Here is a 22688-nt window from a genome sequence, read left to right on the forward strand (position 1 = left end):
CTCATCATGCGGAGGGGGCCTCAACTGAGCCGAAAATCCGGCGCGCTTATTCGGCGCAATTAGTGTGGCGCGGCTCCACTAGCATGAGGAAGGGGACAGGCTGAGTGATGATGAACACTGTGCTTTGTTTCAGGAGGAAACTCAGTTATTCAATCAGGAGAGACGGTTTTGGTAAGAATACATATTTATTGCCAGGAATACATAAATTAATATAATGGAGTTTTGGCGATTAGGCTCCGTTGTGCAGGAGAATACCAAAACAACGCCCGGGCTGCAAAACGTATCAATGAGAGCGACCCTCCACCACACAAAACAACACTTGTAAATCACCCAATTTGTGTTCTTTGAAATTGAAAAGTATATTGCATTGTGTTTGTTACTTTCGTTGTATGTTTTAAGTGTAATTTGGCATGCTTTTATTTTGAAGGCGAGTTTCCGCTGTTGACAGTTGTTGTTGCTATGGAAACAAGAAACGTGTCACAGCGGGCGGAACTTGTCATAAAGTCCGCGATAATAAAGCCCACCCATTTAGAGGGAAGATATGATTGGTCAAATGTACTGTCATTTGACATTAGTCTCTCGTTCAGTTACTGTAGCTGGCCCTCCCTGAATTCATAGCTGGACGTCCAATCAGCTCCTGTCTTCACAGACTCGCAGAGAGGAGCTTCTTTCATTTAACCCTTCACATTCCAACAGAAACTGAATGGGCAGATTCAAAGGATTTATTTCTTTGGAAATGTTATTTATTATTTATTTTAATTTAAATTTTTGGTAAAACTAATGACAAATATTACTAAAAACATATTTAAAAAAAGTATATAAAGAAAAATATAATTTTGTTTTAATGTTTTTAAATATTATTTTGTAGAATATTTTAGGCCTTCAGAGACAGGCTCGCCACTGGTACAAATCTCTCATGCACACATGTGAAACGCTCTCACAGACACACACAACAGCGTTGCAGTCGGGAAGAAAAGCAATGTGGAGCGAGAGAGCAAGAGAGAGAGCACACCTTTATCTATTTAATAAAGTTGTAAGAAATCATTCCAATGTGTACTATAGGACAGTAAAAAGTTTAAAAGGGGAGGGATTAGTCAAATATGCATAAAAAGAAAGAATGCTAACTAGGTAACATAAAATAAGAATAAACAAGTTTAAATGATTTGTTGTGGTCATATTCTAAAGATGTTGGATTATTGAAAAGTATACAGCTCCCTTTCATCTGAGTGTTGAGAGCTGTATCCATAAATTCATGTTAGGCTCAAAGTAGGGCTGCTCGATTATGGCAAATCATAATCTCGATTATTTGGGTCAATAATTGATATCACGATTATTAAAAACGATTAACCATTTACTTTGAAAACATCAATTTATTGAAGAAAATAATTTGAAAAGTATGTTTTTAACAGTTGATTACCCTGAACTTTAAGTATAATTCAACTGAAAAATCTATTTAAAAAAAATAAAATCGTTTTATTTCGATTATGATGTTTTCATAATCGTTGCAAGCCAAAATCGTAATTGCGATTAAAATACGATTAATTGAGCAGCCCTAGCTCAAAGTGCACCAGATTGATGCATTTAACTTCAACATTTAAAAAAAAATCTTCCTGGGGGTGCATGCCCCCGGACCCCCCTAGAGGATGTGACGTCCACAACCAAATAAAGCAGGTTAAAATAATTAAATTGCTACATTTTATTTTAGTAAACACTGAAAACGGGTCCCACAGACCCAAACAGCACACAAAGGTTAAAGGTAGCATATAATAATGTTAAAATGTGCTAAATATATACACTGCAAAAAAACAAAAACAGGAGTAAAAGTAGCTCACAACTTGTTTTATTTTTTTAAAGTAACCCTCATCCTAAAAAAGGTTGGAGACCCCTGTTATAGAACGATACATTTGACAATTTTAAGATTGGCCTACCATTTTATTGGAGCGATGAGGAACAGGTGGGGGCTTGAAACGGCCCACCTGTTCAAAGTGGAAATGACAGAAAAAATTTGAGAACCACTGGTTTAGCGTTTTGGATTAGGCCAACCGGCTAACTCAAACATATCCAGGTTAGGTTGAACCACTTTCGTAGTACAGGCCTCTGTTTACAGCACAACAACACTCACAAACGAATCAGCTGCTCACAAGGGTGACAGTTGATCAATGCTCAATGGATCATTAGGAACAAGTCAAATGATCTTGTTTGTAATTTGGGAGCATTGAAAGGTTTTAAATCCCATTTCCTGATCCAAGTCAGATATAATCCCATTATGTACGGAACATTAATGACTTTCTGAGGTTTAATTGGTACATTTACGAGCAAAAACACAACTTAAGGTCAGAAAGGTTCAATATCCTCTGAGATAATAAAGCCAATAACAAACCGAAAAATTTACTGGGAAAACAATAACGTTATTGTTTTCTCCAATGTAAGTGGTTAGGGAAGGAGAAACAAATGTAACCCTGAAAGTATATTTTTAACGATGTGCGATGCTGGATCCACCTCATCGTTTATTAAATATAAAATGGGCCATTACACACAATGTTGTACTTTTACTTACTAATATTTGAAATGCAGGACTTTTACTTGTCACAGAGTATTTCTACACTGTTGTATTTCTACTTTTACTTGAGTCAAATATTAGAGTACTTCTTACACCACTGCTTATTAGTAAACGCTAGCATGCTAACACGCTGAACTAAATGGAAGAACATGGTAAACGTCATATCTGCTGAATGGCAGCATGTTAGTTTTTGGGACATTGGGTGTCAAGTCATTGAAAGGGTGTTTCTAGTTTAGGTTTCAACAAGCCACAGCACTGAGACTGCTCACAGTCTCAATCTGATGAGATATCAGTGCTAGAGCAACTTGGAGGACTTCTGAAACAGCTCTAACCCCGGTTTGAATCCTGTCCACAGAACAAGGATTATCTCGTCCATCTGCAATCTGTTCTACATCTACATGCTTATGCTAAGGTTCTGGAAAACACAACAAAACGTAACAAGTATTTTGCAGATGACAGAGATGTAGGTAACAATAAGGTGACAATGATCCCATGCAGGAATTGAAGAGTGAATTATTGAACAAATGTTGCCTTTTATTCAATTCAATTTGGAAACTACTCATGATTATAATGTAACTGCACCAAGTTATTTGTGGAGTTGTGTTGGTATACATATTTCAGTGTTGGCTCATACATCTCCAAAACCGAGGTAAGCATGCCGTGCCTTCAGACTTCACTTGAGTTGTTGTTTGTTGCTTTTCTAACGAGTACTTCTGGACTTGTACCGTGTCCTCTTTATACGTCCTGCGGTTGGTCTTAGTCGCTATGAAGCTAAAAATGACACTTAGGTAAATTGTTTAACATCGGCCCTGATTTGTTGGAATGATAACATTGATGGAATAAGATTAAGAAAACAAACACATTCACATGCAAAGGTTTCTTTATTGAGAGCAGACATGTGCAGAGTAAGTGAAACATTTAGTCATTCGTTCAGATTATATTGAAAAACAGACATTTGGAATAGTTTGATTTCATTGACAGGGAGATTAACAGAAGAACGCATTAACTATTAATACTTTCTGTTATTACTACTAGCACTGATTTAAAAAGGGAAAAAGCGGCCATCACCGAATGATTTAACAAAATGGTAAGATGCACTTCAGTGAGTGTTGAGAACTCTCAGCTCTGACTTCACTGATAGACATACAGGTACTCAAGCTTGCCCTCCTTGTTGCCCGCGTTGAAGATTTCTCAGGATAACTCTGATACGGGCCTTCTGATAGTCTTCAACCACATCTTTGTTAGAAGCACGCCGAGGGCCTTCATTGGGCTGGATCCTTCTTTCTTGTGCCACAGGAACACTTTGTCACCTCCGGTCCCATTGTTCAGGTCAACATCCACTTGCGTGTACTTTTTCTGCTGATATTCCCGATACTGATCAGCATTGATGGAAGACTTTCAGATCTTTGAGTGCCTTCTTGGGAGTCGGTGGTCTCACGGTACCAGATGAAGACATTCGGTCCTCCTGCACCTCTGTTAGTATCTTCATCTACACGGATGTAGCCATCCTTAAACTTGCCTTCGTCTGATACAAAGGCCTCAGTGGCAGTGACGTCACAGATGTAGGTTTTCTTCTCTCTCTTCAGCCACAAGTGGATCCAGTTACCACCAGCCGCGCGGTTCAGATCACAGGACACTCTCCCCAACCACTTGCAAACTTTCACCTTCATTGGCTGCATCTGTAGTGACACTAATGTCCACTATGGGAGTATTAAACTCTCCGGACCCGTGGGAGGACCAAAGGTAGAGGTCACTACCTCCTGCTCCAGCATTGATATCTTTGTAGATCTTTTTGTACCCTGCTTTGATCAAACCTTTAGCCATCGCTTCGTTGAAGGAAACTTGAATCTTGGTGATCGGCTCTGCTCCACGTTTGTACCAAAGATGAATGACATTTCCTCCTCCTGCTCCTTTGTTCAGATCGCCATCGATCATAATGAAGCCTCGCAGTTTAAGGTCTTGCTCCTCAGCTGCATTCAGGGACACATCAAGCGCTGAGATGTAGCTGCTCATTGTGGGTTCCTGCATTAAAGAAAGACACGTCATGAGTAATCACAATTGTAGTTAACTGAATACATCTGACTTTTCAGCTGAGCTAGAATATCATCCTGACAAATTCAAGCATCAGGAGTTACATTTTGGAAACAACAATGACATCTAAACCAAGTTCAAATCAAATGTATACTGCACAGAGTTCTGAAAAGTATTGATTACAATGTTTGTGAAATACAAAAAGGTATTACAGCAAGAACACAAGACCTTGTTGAACACTTACGTGTGTGCAGACAGCGAATGATAGGCAGTAAGAAGTCAACTGGTGTGCTGAAGTCTGTTGTACTGACCACAGGTCAGCTGCATATATATAGAGCACAGAGATGCTGTGCGTCATTGTGCAATCGTTACCTGGAAGGAGTCGTATTCTAAAGAAATGATGCTGAATTCATGCCAACACAATGACTGAAGCCAAATGAGTCCATACATCCTGTGTGTTTATGGGTGTGAGTGTTTCTGTCAGTTCTGTGGAAGTCACACACCTGATAGGGTGACAGTTTAATTGGAAGAACATTGAGAAAAGTAAAAAAAGCAGGAATGTACAACACACACACACACACCCCCACACACCCACACACACACACACACACACTACTTGAGAGTTATTAGTCATTCAAGACTAATTATTAAATCAAATGTTCATAATAAAACCAATGATCAAATGATTACACAGTGATATCTGCATTACTCATCCACTAAAAACATCAGTTTATCCTTGTTAATTACACGACATTTATTGGTTTAAATTGTGGACAATGCTTTTTTCTTTTTCCCATAGGTTTTTCTCTTTCAATTCTGAGAGACACATTTCTTTTTCTTTAGAGGTTTTGAAAATATCGAACTACCCATAATCCTGGATGTTTTACGCAATGCCGTTGGGATATGGTGTTTATGCGATATGAAATCGGGAATAAAATAATACTTTATTCCGAGTGTTCTTGCTTTTCTCTTTGAAAGTCATCACATAACGGCATTGTAATACACGGTTCGGCTGCATAAAATATTACACATCTGCCGTAGTTCTTTATTTATAGAGCCCTGATCAGAAGACTTCTGGACAAAAAGGACGAACTGCCGCCAAAACTGAATATTTGACGTTGATCATAAATATATCAGCAATTAAACAACATTTATTTTCACACAATACGTCTCCTTGCAGTATCAACACTATTCGGCTGACTTTTATATTTGATCCAATTAGTAGATAGGCTGTATTTACACCATAACGGTGCAGATCTGATAGAAAGGGACTTGTAGTTTTTAAATATATTACTGATTTACTGAACTACCTCTCCAACTCTTCATGCAGTTGACTGTTACAGGTCTAAACAGGTTCATGGTACAATGCATAAGCTTCACATCGAGAGACTGAAACTGTATTTTCCTTTACCGTTCTGTTTTAATTACACAATAAAGTGAATAGTCAGATTATGTTTGATATTATTATGTTTTATTAACGAGACCACTGTTTTTTAACCCTCTCCGCATAGTGGTTAAAGCACGTTATTGAATTTAGTTGTTGAATAAGTTATATTTGATGAAAACATTTAAATATTAAGAGTAGCCTACATACAACATTGGGGGAAAGTAGAAGGTCATGATAGAAATATAGAATAGAAAATATCAAGAAGATACTGTAGTGATCTCTATAATAAAACAGTTTAGTGCAGGACATACAAAGATATTAACAGGAGGATGTGCAAAACAGACAAACTAATAAGGCTTTATAACAAACATTAAGATTACTTTAAGTTAAGGTCTTCTTTTGAATAAGAACAAAACGTTGGGGTTATCAACAGATAAATATTAAGTCTGACAAAGTACTTAACGTCCAATAAATTGCATAGTTTATTTTGGCACTTGACTCAGTTGTAACTAAAGTCTGATTTAAGGGTTGTTTATACTTCACATTATTAATCAGAATCTGTAAAGTAACACCAATAAATATAGTGGGTAAAAATACCAGGTTAACCTCTGAATTGTTGTGGAGTAGAACCAGTGGCGTAACTATTGACGGTGAAATATGAGTTGTTTTTCTGATTGAGTGTGCAGTTGATGTACATGTTCTTTAGTTTGCTAGTTTTTACGAAGATTACTTCAGGAAATTGTGTCACGTTTTCATTGTTATCAAGGTGGTTGCTAGGACGCTGCTATCAATATTTTCTGTTGAATGGTGTTATCTTTATTGCTACCCCCTTCCCAGTCAATGTATAGTGTTTTCCACAGCGCAAACGTATTAGTTTAACAAAATCTGCATCTAAAATTGTGGCATAGATACGTTATTTTCCCCTGTGCAATTCTCCAACCCAGTCTCACATCTCACATCACATCGTCATAAACAATACCGGAAACAGACGTAGGCAAGATCCTCAGCTCGGTGATTGTATGGTTTAGCCGCAATGCACGTTGGGAGATGGTGTTATGCGATGTGAAATCCGGAAAACATAAAAATAATACTTTATTCTGAGTGTGCTTGCTTTTTTTTTTTTTTTTTTTGTATTTTCCTCTACCGTTCTGTTTTAACCTATTAAGCCCCACGGACCCGGTTCCGGGGCCGAAAATCGCGTCATTTGCAGGAAAAAAACGTCAAACAAACCTTAATATTTAATAAACTATGAACATTTATATCCATATATCGGGAAAAAACTAATTTAACTGATCTTTTTTTTTTAAAACACACATGCCTAACACTGACCCTCTGAATTAGCCACCGAGAGAAAAATGCTAACCTATTACTGCACCGATAATCACTCCTAGCTCCCTTATTACTTATCCTAGCTGCACATCCAACACATTGTTTATGATCGCAAGGAGACACAGAATCTAACGGTGCCCACCTCAACACTGGAAAGATACAAACTCCCAACGTTATCAAACAAAAACGTACATCAAACACATGTGGCGCTAGGTAGCCCACGACGCTAACATGGCTTACCTTGGTTTTGTCTGGTCAACACTGGTATTCAATGGCATTAAAACGATAAAAACAATGCTGTAGTTAATCCCTAGGTTAATCCAATGTGATTGTGTCCCTTTGAAATGTTCTGATAATCCAAAGCAATAAAAACTACTTTTCCGTTTCCAGAAATCAGAGCAGGGATATTCCTATACTCTGCTGCAAGCTTGCATGCGCGAAAGACGCCATCTTTTTTTTAACATCAGTGTGTGCGGGATGATTTCCCTTCGATTCTATTGGCCTCTAACGGTCAGGACGAAGACGATTTGTCACATGTCAAATCGAAGCAAGGGGGGCCAGACGATATGGAAAATTTCCACCCAAATGGCCCCAGAAGAGGTTTTTTTTGCTAAATCTGTCTAAAAAGATAAAATATCCACTTGTTTTGCATCAATCTTAATACAGGGTACTTATTATATGTTGTACTGTGGATTCCTAAAGCTTCTTAGTCTACTAACCCATCATCCAAGGTTAGTTTTCACTATAAGTACAACATATTTGTGGGGCGGACACAATCATTTACAATTTTTTACCATTATTATGATAATAATAAAAAGAAGAAGACATATATTTCCTCTTGTGGAAATGCAGGTATGGTTAGAGTTAGGACATTCTGTTCCATTAGATTACAAATTAAAATGTATAGTTTTAGTACTCATTTTCCAATAAAGGTCTAAGAAATTCTACACAAAGTATGGCGGCTATAAGGAATTACATTTTTTCATCAGGTTTTGCAATCAGGAAGAATCGCAGCAGAGTCAGACGTGTTCATAAACTTTAACACAGGTTTGATAAGCTTGTACTTTCATTGAGTCAATAATAAGGGTGGAAGCCCAGATCTCAAAATGTTCTACGATTAGCCATGCAACATTCAGAAGTTGGTGCACTGGTTTGAAACAAACCAAAGTCAGAAGAGGCAGACTGGGTGAAATGAGTGTTCTTTATATCAGCACCACCTGGGCTCAGTGGTTCGTGCAGGACTTACCCCTCCTCAATCATCATTTGGACTCAGGTGTAATAGTAAGTTAATTCAACAAGACTATGGGCTGAGGTCAGGAGGCCCTTTGGACCACAAGGCACTTGTTCATTAAGTCAAATCCCATGTTCACCCCAACCTGTACCGAACAAGCTTCGACTGTTTGGTTTAATAAAGGATTCATCAATTTATAATCTTCACATAGAGGACACATTTGCGTCTTCTCTCAATTATCTGAACTGTACAGCCTGCCTAAGAATCACTTGTTTCGATACTTAAAATGTGATTATTCTGCTGAAACATAGCCTGATACAACTGAAGAGTGGCGCATAGAGCTTATTTTACACAAGCAACAAAACCCCTCCATCACCTTTTCTCAGCGGGTTCAAACATGTCATGTGCTTCTAGGGTTAGAGACAATTAAGTTCATACTGAAAGGCTCCTCTCTTATGAGAAATGAATACTGCTGTATGTATCACTACTTGTGAATCCAAACCCAATGTGCATGCTAAGCATCACTTGCTTGGTGGAAAAACAAATGAAGCTTAGCGCAAGTTCAGACAGGAAGACCTAACACTCCGTATTGCTCGTCATGGCAATACTTGCTCCCTGCATCTAAATGACAGGGAGCGCCACTCCTCAGCTAAACCTATCACGCCCCTCCATTTACAAGCCTAATCATCGCACCTGTTAATCCCTCTATATATGCTCTCCCCTGTTCTATCAGCTGTCTTCCAGGTGTCAACGCGCAACCAGCAGCAGGGCTTCGTCCCAGCTCCAGACATTATTCATCAGCTCCGTAGTCTGGCGGATTAAGCTACAGGCGGCGTTCCCCAGTCGGCTAGCGGTTCCAGCCGGCCGCCCCGCAAACCCGGACGCGGAGGAAAAGACAAGGGAAATCGGGCTCCACGGAAGTTCCTCCGGCTTAATGGAAACGGGCTACTTCACCCAAACAATTGACGCACGCCCTTCAGTCTCTCAAGAGTGTATCACTGGCTTCAGGGGCCGCCTCAAATGCGGCGCTTCCGGCTTCACGCGGAACGGGGTCCTTCATCGCATGCGAAGCTTTACCCATTCTGGCTTCAAACCACCAACCCCTCCTGCAGGCAGGCAGGGCTCAAGCTACATCCCATTGAAGGCTACTTCCCCCTGCGCCTCACTCTAAAATAGGCGTTGAGTAGCGCTGGCAAGAGGGGTAAGGTGAGTTCCAGGCAGTGTTGGGTGAAACGTGTTACAGTATGGAGTTTCAGTAACGTATTACTTGCATTACTAATGCAGCTCGGGTAATTACTACCCATTACAATGCTCAGTAACTAACGCAGTGTCAAGCTTCAACACAGCGTTACCTGAAATGAATGGTGCCAACTCATTTCTAATATGCAAAAGACAAACAAATGCGTCTATGATGTATTTTCGATCAGACGAGATCTCTCTCCCGGTCTGCGTGCGAGGGGGCGGGGCCGTTTACACACACGCAGCTGCTACATGCAGCGGAGCACTCTGCGGAGGTGGCGGAGAGAACGCGCTCCGAGGTGTGGTTAAACTTTACCCGTCTCGACGTGGAGAATGCTCGTTGCCAAAAGTGCAATAAGAGTTTAGCTTTTGTCTAAACATTTATCAAAGTGCAGCACATTCAGACAGAGGAATGCACCGTTTTCGACTGTCTAGCAACTCTGTAGCCCCATCCACGAGTAACGTTTCCACGTCAGGTGTCATGTATGCTGGCAGCAACACACAGAGTTCACTAAATTATACAAACATGGGTTAATGATTAGAGGTAACTGAGTATTTTATTTTGTTGGGCTAGAGCAGGGGTCTCCAACCTTTCTCCACCTGAGAGCTACTTTGAAAAAATGAAAGTGGCCAAGAGCTACTTGCATCGCATCGCTTACATTTTTTCACATAGCACTCATCAGTTGAATTAAGCTACTTTTGTGTGAAATTGCAATACCTAAAGCTTATCTAAAATCTTAACTTCACATCAAGGTCCAAGAAAACGACAATTTCTAACATATTAATATGGACAACATAGTAAGTACTTCACTGAAGATTCACATACATGTCCAAGAGCAAATTATAATGTTTTCACTTCTTAGTATGGCCCACATAGTAAATACATCGCTTTAATCACCACCTTGCAAGCATCTTATGGCATGTGTAAAATAAGTGCATTCACTCTTTTTTACAGTCAGTGAGATGACTGGCGCTGCATGGAGTCTACCATAGAGGTGTATGCTGGACCCACTTAGGTTCACTAATAGTCATTTACATGTTCATCAGTCGGTCTTGTTCTGTATTTAGATTTCATTCATGCCAGAAAAAGCTGCTTCACAAAGGGAAGTATACAGAACCACATAAAGCAGACAGGTTCAGTGCTGCTTGGTGAATGTTCTTATAGTTCTCTGGGCGTACAAGGCTCCAGAAATGTTGTGAGTTTTGCTGAGACTTCAGCTGAACATTATTTTGGAGATTTATAACCTCCATCTCCATCTCCACAGGATTGACACTGAACATTGCAGCCATCTTTTCTTCTTCTTCGTGTTGACATGAAATTATAAACCATAATTAATCAATAGTTCTAGCCTCCCTATATCTGTGTGTGACATTTTTCCATCCTCAAAAACAAAAAACTAATACTGCTGCAGTCTAGTTGCAGCTTCTAGCAACGGTCTTCTGTTAAAAAAAAGGACACTGAATGTCTTGAATGAGGCATCACACACATGAAGTCTGAACACAGCAGACAAGGAGTATTTACAACAGCATTATAAAAACAAAAATAGTGCATGTGGGTGCACACTTACATTCTCTGTCTTACTGTTACATGAATCCCATGAATGTATGAGATTAAGTTAGCTTCATTATATCTCAGTGATTAAGTGAATAATAAAGTTTCTATCGGGTCACTGTCAGCCTGTCACTCATTATTTTCAGGAGGGGGCGGGGCTTAGAGGAATAGAGAGGAGACGGTGATCGCGGAAGCTTTCCTCCTGCCTTCACAAACTTTACACGCGTATTTATCAACTGAAAATAGCAAGAGGACATTCATACTCTGCAATCCAAGACTTGATTGAATCCACCAAAAACCTGACATGACGATAACGAGTGTTTTTCAAAAACACAAATCCCTCCCTGTGTGTCTCTGAGCCGCAGCGACGCGGACTGATTCAGAGCGGGTCCTTCTGCTGTTGGTTCTGACTGGTGCCGCTGGAGAAAGCAGACTGCTCCGTGTGTGGTGTCGCTGTGCCGCTGTCACGTCTGTTCCTTGATCTCTGCGTCACCGACCAATTTTATATTCGTGTGACAGAAACAATTCTAAAATAAAAAAACTTTATTGCCCGGCCGCGGCCGAAAAATCAAGAAGCAACGTCACTACGCTATAATCGATAATCGAGCGGCGAGCTACTGAAAAGCTGCCCGCGAGCTACCGGTAGCTCGCGATCGACGTGTTGGAGACCCCTGGGCTAGAGTCTTTCCCATGCTGTTTTCCGAGAATAATAGTCAAAGCCGTCAGGTGCAGCGTAGGCAAGACGACAAGATTTGTCATAACTTTAACGAAAACGTCTGCTACCACCCATATCGTACATTCCTCCACATCTGCAGTCCTGCAAGGACGCTCATCCGAGGTCTGTATGCCCCAAGCGCAACCGCAGCTTTGGCAGTACCTCGCGCCAGGAATCACATGGAAAATAATCTTTCACCCCCCCCCCCCACCCGCATTAACGCTACACATTAGCAGCGGCCGTTCTACTCACTCAGACACTCAATGAGTCTTCGTTTTTATTCACGGAGGCTGCCCATCCGTGGGGTTTTTGGGGAGTTTCTTCAGGGAGAAAGAGAAGTTCACGTAATATGATAGAAGACAGTCTAATCACCCAATCAAGTGCATCCATGTCTCACCGTGGCGTAATTAAACTGCTAATTAAGCTAGTCCCATATCATGGGTCATGTTTCAGTATTTACCTAAGCATACATCATTTTATGCTGCGCATATTGTCTCATTTATATTGGCTCATGCTCACATGGCTTACGATAAGCCAGGATATAACATTCATGTCTCATTGTACTCAAGCTAACAGCTGCATTACATTGTCTACATCTCCCTCTTCCCCCGGACATCGACTCGTGCCGGCAATCCTAGATCTCTCAGTTTACCTATGGTAAACATGCATATAACTGGTGGTGGTGTCTTAATAGCATTTCAGGGCTTCGTCCAGGATAGGTGCAGCAACCCTGCCGCAATCAAGGTAATTATTCCTCATCCCTACAACAACCAGACGGCCATCCAAGATCTCTCTTTCCTGGTATTTATGCATTTAGTGGTAGTGTTCATCTGTGCATGTTTAACCCTGCATCGCAGGTCATCGACCATCGTGTCGGCAAGGTTTAGTGGTAGTGTTCACGTAAGCCCGGCGCTGATTCCGGCCGTCGACTCCCGAGTCAGCATCCTATGATGTACAGTAAGCCCGGCAGCGATTCCGGCCGTTGTTTAGTGGTAGTACGTAAGCCCGGCCTGATTCCGGCCGGTGGCTCTCGGGTCAAGCATCTTATGATGTACAGTAAGCCCAGCAGAGAACAGTAAGCCCGGCAGCGACTCCGGCCGTCGTTTAGTGGTAATGTTCTCGTAAGTCCGGCGCTGATTCCGGCCGTCGACCTTCGGGTCAGCATCTTATGATGTACAGTAAGCCCGGCAGTGATTCCGGCAGATTGTTTAATCCACATGTTAATCTCTCATTTCATCCATAGATCACCACAGTCAGCCCACAAGACGTTCCGGAACCTCTGCCCAGGAGCCAGCGCTCAACCCGTCAGGATTCCTCCCCTGCATCTCCTCTCTCTCTCTTAAATAGAAGCCCCCTAGAAAGGCACCTCGAATCAGCAGGTTTATGAGGAAGGGCTTAGCGCGTCCACCCTCAAAACATATGATTCGCTTGGAGAACGTTTGCGACGTTTTGCTTTCCGTAGGCTTCACACTTAAAACTGTTCTCATCTCCACCGTGTGTGCCTTCATGTGCTACTGCGCCACTGATCGCCACCTCAAACCCCAATACATCCGGGGCCTCTTAGCGGGAATTCAGTTTAACGTTCGCTGTTCCGATCCCGGCTTTCCCAGCCTGTTCACAAACCAGTCAGTCAAACTCATCCTCAAGCCGTGCTGGCTATCCAAAGGTCTCTCCAACCTTAAACAAATTGGTACATATGCATATAACTGGTGGTGGTTCTTAGTATGTCAGCACGCATGTCGCCCCACGGCTCATGTTTATTTCTGCATATTTAAACCTGTATGTCCAGGCTGTAAAACCTTCGGGTCTGTATAACGTGTCCCTGCTAAAGCAGGTTGCCCCGCAAGAGAAAAGGTTCGGGAAGCCTCGCACGTTCCGGGCACCCGGGGCACTGGTCGGGTCGCTCGGTGCGTCCGGGTAGTCCCTGCTCACCCGGGATGCCCCGTACGTCCGGGACGCCCTGTACGGCCAGGATCCCCCCTCCGGGATGCCCCGTACGTCCGGGAAGCCCTGTGTGGATGCCCTGTACGATCCAGGATGCCCTGTACGGCCAGGATGCCCCGTATGTCCGGGTTGCCCTGTACGTCCAGGATGCCCCGTACGTCCGGGAAGCCCCGTATGTCCGGGTTGCCCTGTACGTCCAGGATGCCCCGTACGTCCGGGAAGCCCCGTATGTCCGGGTCGTGAAACCTCCGGTCCGTATAATGTTTCCCTGCTAAAGTCAGGTTACCCCGCACATTCGGAAAGCCTCGCACGTTCCGGGCACCCGGGGCACTGGTCGGGTCGCTCGGTGCGTCCGGGTAGTCCCCGCTCACCCGGGATGCTCCGTACGTCCGGGACGCCCTGTATGTCCAGGAAGCCCCATCCGGGATGCCCCGTCTGTCCGGGATGCCCCGTACGGCCGGGAAGCCCTGTACGTCCAGGAAGGATGCCCGGGAGGCATCAGTCGCTTAAATCCTCACATGTATTAACCTCTCCTTTCCATCCATAGATTTCCGCTGCATCCCACAAGGTAAGATTATTCACATTCAGTACTTCATACTTCATTCTTTTGGGGGTTCATCGGAAATGGTTCTTCCCTTCCCGATTGATATCCTACTAAAACCTGGGCCTAATCGCCAAAACAACATTCATTCATTTGTGATGAACTGTCATCATTATGTTTCATCGATATAATGTGACCGATAATAAACATGTATTCCATACATCATGTCTCTCCTGATTGAACTGGGGATATTAAAAAAAGATATTTACAAAAACTAGAGCAAACTAAATCCCACGTTGAGAAGCAGCAGCAGTTATCGCTCTGTAGCCGCTCCCTTCTGCTGCGGAGATTAAGGAGTAAAGGTGCAACCCTTTTCCTCAGAAGCCTGGTGCGTCTAGATAAGCAATACAGGAGGGGGGGGTCATTGATAAGTTATCGCTCTGTAGCTGCTCCCTTCTGCTGCGGAGATTAAGGAGTAAAGGTGCAACCCTTTTCCTCAGAAGCCTGGTGCGTCTAGATAAGCAATACAGGAGGGGGGGGTCATTGATAAGTTATCGCTCTGTAGCCGCTCCCTTCTGCTGCGGAGATTAAGGAGTAAAGGTGCAACCCTTTTCCTCAGAAGCCTGGTGCGTCTAGATAAGCAATACAGGAGGGGGGGGGGTCATTGATAAGGAAATAAGTGTATCATGAAATACCCAGAACTTATGATTCACTGTCACATGCGTAGATTAGTGTATAAAAGGTTTCAAGAATAACATTATAGTCCAAAAAGTCCTCTTAGCAACTTGTGTATTTATGGGGAAAGTGTTGTATTCCAAAAACCTTGGAAGTTTAATATTAATTTAGATTTCACAAAACAACATAATTAAAACTATAACATAATATAACACACTTTCTTAACATATGACTAGTTAGAACAGTGACAACAGGCCAGGATTAGGTCAACACAGCTTGTTGTATGTATTGGGGAAACAGCAACGTGCACAACATCACACGTGCACAAATTGCTGTGAAAAGGATCTCTGTTTTTAACGTCACGACGTCGGGAAACAAGCTGCTCAACATTTGATCTGTATCGATGTCAAATATGGAAAGTAGGTTTCCGAGTTGTACTTCCTTGATTACTCTGACCTCATTATGTGACAATTATATCTCAGAATGTCGCTCATTCACCACCCCAAAGGTAATGCACTTTATGCTAGAGCTCCTCCACATGATCGTATGATGTCACTTCCTGTTAGAGAGGAATTGCTGATACTTAACATGGCATCGCCAGCTTCATTTGAATGGATCAAATCAATACATTTCTGAGACCTTTAAATCATCTTCAAGATCAGTTATTACCAGAAGAACCTGGAGCATATAATGTGGACATGTAAAGTGCTCTGGAATGGATCATCAGCACAAAGCACCAAGTAGAACATCTGACCAAATTCAAGATGGCCGCCTTGTTGTGGACCATATGTTTGACCAACTAGGGTCAGGGTTACAACGAGTCTTTTGAATATTAGTTTAACATAAACAGTTTGAAAGTGAAGCTGAAAATGATAGGAAATAAGAAAGGGAAAGATTTAACAAATATAAAACATTGTTCAACATAACTACTTTTGTTTTTTTGCCAGGCTGATCTCTCAATGTGTTCCAAAAAATTAGCAGTATAATTATTTAATCTTGATTAATATTTCTTTCTCAAAATGTGCAGGTTTTGTATATCTAATTAAATAAATTGTTGCACACACACACACACGCACGCACGCACACACACACACGCATGCATGCACGCACGCACGCACGCACGCACGCACGCACACACACACACACACACACACACACACACACTGTTAGGAGATTTGGTGGACAACTCGTCCGCTTTCTCAAATCTCCTCGCGTCCCTAAACAAGCTGATATCTTACATGAAGGAAATCCAGAGCATACAATTAACCGTTAAACAATAATCCACTTTAATGGTAATAAGACAATGCAATACAATCAAATACAGTACAAAATAAATACAGATCTGTGGGATCCCACATTTACCTGATACTCACGTGAGCCAGCCAGCCAGAGAAAGAGAGCGAAAAACAGAATGGTTTCATCAGACCATCTCTGAGGGCAGGATGGGCAGCACATTTAGGCGCCAGGACCCTGTGGTAGTCTTTCAGACAGTAGATTTTATTCTCAGTGTCCACAGTGAAGGGCACTCCGTCCAGGCTCTCGCTGCAGATGACGCAGCGGAAGCCACCGGGGCGGTAAGACTTCCCCAGGGTCTGCCGGCCTGCATGTCCATGATCAGATGTCCACCTGCGTTGCACTTGTCTGCAGACTGCTGGAACCCAGAGTACAGAAAGTCCTCTTCACAGAAAACCCTTCCTGCGTCATAGTAGAACGCCTTCCCTCTCAGCCTTCGACTACAGGCACTGCAGGTGAAGCAGCTGTCATGGTAGAGGCTGCCCATAGCTTGGCAGGCCTGGCTGGCTCCATACACCGTCTTGTTGCACTTAACACACATTTCTGTTTCCGCGGAGAGTGGAGTCCCCTGTGCCGTCCTGGCTTGCCGTGTCTTTGTCCCCTCTGATCCGCTGACGGTGGCTTCTGGGCTGCCTGCTAGAGAGATGTCTTCCTTCTCCTCCGGCTTGCTGATGGCGGCTTCCGAGTCGATGCTGAATAGATGTCCTCCCGATCTTCCTTCTCCGGTCCGATGATGATGCCTCCTGGGACGACTGCTGGATGGATGTCCTCTCGATCCTCCTTCTCCGCTCCGATGATGATGCCTCCTGGGACGACTGCTGGATGGATGTCCTCTCGATCCTCCTTCTCCGCTCCGATGATGATGCCTCCCGGGACGACTGCTGGATGGATGTCCTCTCGATCCTCCTTCTCCGCTCCGATGATGATGCCTCCTGGGACGACTGCTGGATGGATGTCCTCGAGGTCCTTCTCCTCCAATCCGCTGATGACAGCATCCGAGTCGACCTCCATGACGAAAGCCAGATCCGTCCTGATGTCGTCTAGGGTCCTCGCAGGTGTTTTCCCCCGCCGCACACTGGCTCCAGTGGTACCAGTTGTCCCCCTTTCCTTGTAGGCGGACGGCATGGGATGTCCTCTGGGTCACTCGGTCGGGGCCGGAGAGCCTGGGGTTGACAGTCAGCCTCCTGCGTCTCGGGTCCCCCTTTTGGCATCCACAACCTGTGTGGAGAAATCTGATACAAATCCCTCAAGCCTACGCTCCGGGCTCTGGGGCCCTCGGCTGTTTGACCCACCAGTGCGTGGCCACTTGGAGCCTGTTGGTGGGGTGTCTTAAAACAACAGACGTCTGTGCACAGGTTTTCTAAATTAATTGTGCAGCTTCAGAATCTTAATACTTGGACTGTGCCAACTAAATAAGAACCCCAACATCTTTAGGTAAACTAAATAACATATTTCAATAGCTCTGAATTTCTGACAAGCATCTGTGTTTATTTTTAAATGAAATCCCTGAGATCCCATTAAAAATCTAAATATGATTTGAACTGCTAATGTTTCTGGTAAAGAAACACACTAATGTTATGGATTCAAAAACAACCAAAATCACAATACTAACAAAGTGAATGGCTTCCTGGTGATACTGCTTCTACCCGTCAGTGCTTAGATATTATCCCGCTGAAAAAATGAATACAGAATTCCAACAAACTGTCATCAAATGTCTTTCTATTATGTATTTAGATTAAATGTATATCCCCATAATGACCTCAACAATAAAGTCTATGGCTTTTACTTCTTTACCAGGCTAGTTACATGATGTTGTCCAAATTACATTGTGTCTCATTACATTACTATGTTTTAACTTTAACTGTAAATATGTTCTTTCTACATTTCAAACCTTAGTTACTTTAATACCTGTTGAAACATTAGTTGACACATTACTCACAGGTCAGCTTCTTCAGTATTTCATTCTGGACTTACATCTCTCTGGTAGCCCCTTGGCCACTGATTCTTTATCTGTGTTACCTGCTATAACTCAATCAATATTAGAGACATGTCAACATTCATCAAACAGTGTGTTATCCCCAAATATGGAGCAGGTCAATTCTAAAACTGTCAATCAATGGTCAGATTGAACAATGGAGTTGGGCAGCAGGTTACTTTCAGTCCCTAAATGAAAAATGTACATTGTAAAGTTTACACTCCCCCTTTTTTACACATTATCTCATGTGTAAACAAAAACCTGTATGGGAAGAAAACCTTCAGGTCATAATGGATTATAAGACAATACCAAACATGTTTCCCAAATGTACATCCATCATTTCCCCAGTAAACACTCCAGTAAGTGTTTCTCTCCATCTTTCAGTCCTAAAAGAAACAGAATCCTCATGTTTTAGTTTGAGTTTCACATTCTGCAAACGGCCACCTCCTGTGGGAGTGAAACATCATCAAGCAGATTAGATACGGTTTCCCCTTTTGTGCAATGTTAGGAAACCTCTCATTTCACACATTATTATCACACAAAGATAATGTGTTAGTCCAAAACATGCTTGATTAGTCATCGTTTTAAATCATGCAGTTGCACTGATCAGATGCAGACATACACTCACTCACACTCACACTGTCAGGTTGTAAAGTCAGGTTTGGTCAGGTTCACCGCAGAGACAGTGCCTTCCCAAGTTACCCTGTCGGTCAGTTGGTCTCAGTCTTTTTGGCCATGTGTCGTGCTCTGCAGAGACTCCGTCTTCCAGCACAGGCCAGCATCATTCGTCTATAAAAATCTGTATATATGGAGCGCCATCATTTATTAATTCACAATTACAAACTATAATGTTCAAGATATCTCCAACCCCTCCTTGTTGTTTCGCACATTCCCTGAAAAGTGTCTAGCCAAAAAAATGTCACTTCCTTATTGTACTATTACTATTACTGTAATTCATTAACACCTAATTAGTATTAAAATGACCAATAGATCTATTTCAGAAACATGTGTACATCACTATCTTGTGTCAAAACATTACTAGGATCTGTACAGATCTGCTATGTATTCCATAACTCATTCTATCAATTTATCTTCAATTCTGGTGCACTTAAAGAACAATGTTACCCTCTTTAACAGTGCGTGGAACTCTGGGTGTCTGAACATGAAACCAGTACCTCAAATTGAAATACTATATTTTGTTTAGAACCAGCTTTCCCTTCAACATGACCTATATAAATAAATATTTATCTGATCTTATAGAGCTGTTACTAAAACTCTCCCTTTGAACTGATCAATACTGTAACAAATTAAAACACTACCAAATTCACACACGAATAAAAAGTCCAGTGCATACTTCCTACATGCCCCCCCCTTTTCCTATCAGTGTGTTTTAGACTGATTTTCCGCTTCACTTTAATAGTTCTCCTCTTTTCCGCTATTTTTATTTACCAATTGACTAATTTATGGTCAATACATCTTCTTATCTTCACTTATTTATATTTATCTTTTGTTCATGATAACAATGGTATAACAACCACACGTCTTCAATTCTGGTCCACCTAAAAATCAATGTTAAACTCTTTAGCAGTGTGTGGAACCCTGGATGTCCGAACATGCAACAATTACTCCCTCCTTTATCAAGGATTTAAAACAGAAGTCATTTCATATTTCCTATGGTAATAACTATGCTACAATGGTGAAATCAATTATTTAGATTGGAATACTATATCTGGCTTGGCACCAGCTCTCCCTTTAACATTATCCATACAGATAAAGATTTGTCTTATAGAGTGGTTCCTAAAACTATCCCAATACTTTATTCACACGTGAATAAAAAATGTCAAAGAATATTTTGTTAACATGATTAAAAGATTGAAGAATATGGTTCTACTCTGTCATGTCTCCCCCTTTAACCCTCAGTGTGTTCTCATTTACTCTAATAGTTTACTGCTATATTTAATTTAATAAATCTTCCTGTCTTTACGTATTTATGCTTTAAATGTGCGTTTTGTGAATAAGTGTGTTTATGTGTAAACTCACTCATTCCCGTTCTCCTTTTCTCCTCCTCTGGTTTTCTCAAGCCGTGACCCCGGCCTCCTCACTTCTAATCGACCATGCCAACTCCTCTGATTCTGTGTTCTCTTCAGTCCATCAGCTGTAACTTCATCCGCTGTAACTCTTTTAGGCAGCCATTGGCCCAGTTACATCTGCATCCGCCATCATGCCAATGTTCCTGCACTGCTTTGCATTTCATCTCCTCCTTTACAGTCTCCCTGCTGTTTTTATGGAGGGCGGATTCTGCTCTCATGTCCCACACTTTTGCTCTTGTGCCAAATGTCGTGGCTCAGCTTGGAACTTCATGGTCCCGTCTGAGGGACTGATGAGCGTAGATCTCTGCCTGTCAGCATGCTGTTTGGTTCTGGATGCCACAGGTGGAGATAGTTCTGGCTGCAGTCTTGTTGTTGTTGTTTCAGCTCTGGTTCTCTGTCTGTTCGATGGAGAAGGAGGAGTCTCCTGTTGGGTTAGGTCTTTTGTCTGCTTGGAGGGTCGGGATCGTAGCCTTTTCTAACTCAGAGGGGGAGTCCAGGTCTCGGGACGCATTACCTATAAAAAAATCTAGCACACTGAGGTTAAATAAATCCAACCCTTTCCACTCTGACTCTTTCTAATCATACTATCTGTCTTAATTGTTAAATGCCATCTCAACAACATAATTGATGTCTACTAATGATATCACCAAAACTCACTCAAAAAATTGTTTCATCCATTGCTACATATGTACCCAACATAACTCTTTCAGGAAACCATTTTCTCCTATACATTGAAAAACGTACATGTTTTCAGCATCACATATTCCACACACTACGAAAGAACATCCACATATTTTCTCCAATATTTTAAGCTAGTTTCTATAACAAGATTATCATGTGTGACATAATAATCAGATGTCTTGTTTGCTAACCAAGAATATTAAACTTTAAAATCTCTTTTGGCCAGTTGAAGTCCTGCTTACTTCATCTTTAAACTCTTCTTTAATTTGAAACCAAAAAAGGTCTTCCTTCTCCACCATGATCCTATCTCTAGATCAAAGTCCAGACAAACTGATGATTTATCTTTAGAAACCATGAGGAATGACTCATAAAACACTATTCTCCCTTACTTCAGTTCTAAATCAAATGAGCCAGACAGGAAACCCCCTTTAACCACTTGCTTATCCTATTATTTTTGAAATTGTTTATCAAAGTTGTGTTACAAGCAGGTTAGATCTGTAATGAATTAAAATCAATATTTAAGGACGCAATATAAGTTAAATATATTGTTAAGGTAATTACTGTTTTATTGTGAAGGCATCTCTGGCGAACAGCGGCCTTTGGCTTTTATTTTGAAAGGCCGTTCCGGGAACAGCGAGTCCGATTTCTAGAAACACGGCAAGTCGCACAGACAATCGCTCACACAGGTTATTCAGGTAAAAATCACACAGATGTATTCCCCGTACAGTTTGTCCAGCTTGATAACGTACATCATATGTCGTCACGCAGGACTCTGTCTACCTTGCGATCAACGTTATGTTTACGTCAGCCTTTCAAATTACTTGAACAAATAGCAAACGCTGGCACTTTAGCTTATGGCGTCAGTCTGCTATTGAACCTCAGTTTTAAACGGCGACTCGATCTGAATATATCGAGTGTCCAGGTTTCGTCGTGTAGGAATTACACCTCACCACCCACGAACTGCACCGTTTCCACGCCACTCAGGAATAAACTACCTGAGATCCACGCTAACTGCTTTATATCTCGTCACGCAGGACTCTCTGTACCTTGCGATCAACGTTCACGTGTTTTATATAACTTTCCTAACATAGTTAGAGCTTTGGAGACAGAGCCTTCTCTGTGGCCGCCCCAAAGCTCTGGAACTCCCTCCCCCAAGACCTCCGTGAGTCCGAGTCCCTCACTCTGTTCCAGTCCCGCCTCAAAACCCATCTTTTCACCTCTCTCTATCCGTAAAACACCCCCCCACTCATTTTCGACCTCCTCCTGCCTGCCACTGTGTTTTGTTGTTTTTGTTGTTTTTCTTAGTCTGCTGTCTACCTGCCCCAGTCTATCTACCCCCCCCCCCCCCCCCCCCCTCATATTGTAAAGCGTCTTTGGGTACGTATAAAAGCGCTATATAAATCCAATATATTATTATTATTATTATAGTAAAAATATGCATTGTA

This window comes from Pseudochaenichthys georgianus, chromosome 19, assembly GCF_902827115.2.
Source record: "Pseudochaenichthys georgianus chromosome 19, fPseGeo1.2, whole genome shotgun sequence".
NCBI lineage: Eukaryota > Metazoa > Chordata > Actinopteri > Perciformes > Channichthyidae > Pseudochaenichthys > Pseudochaenichthys georgianus.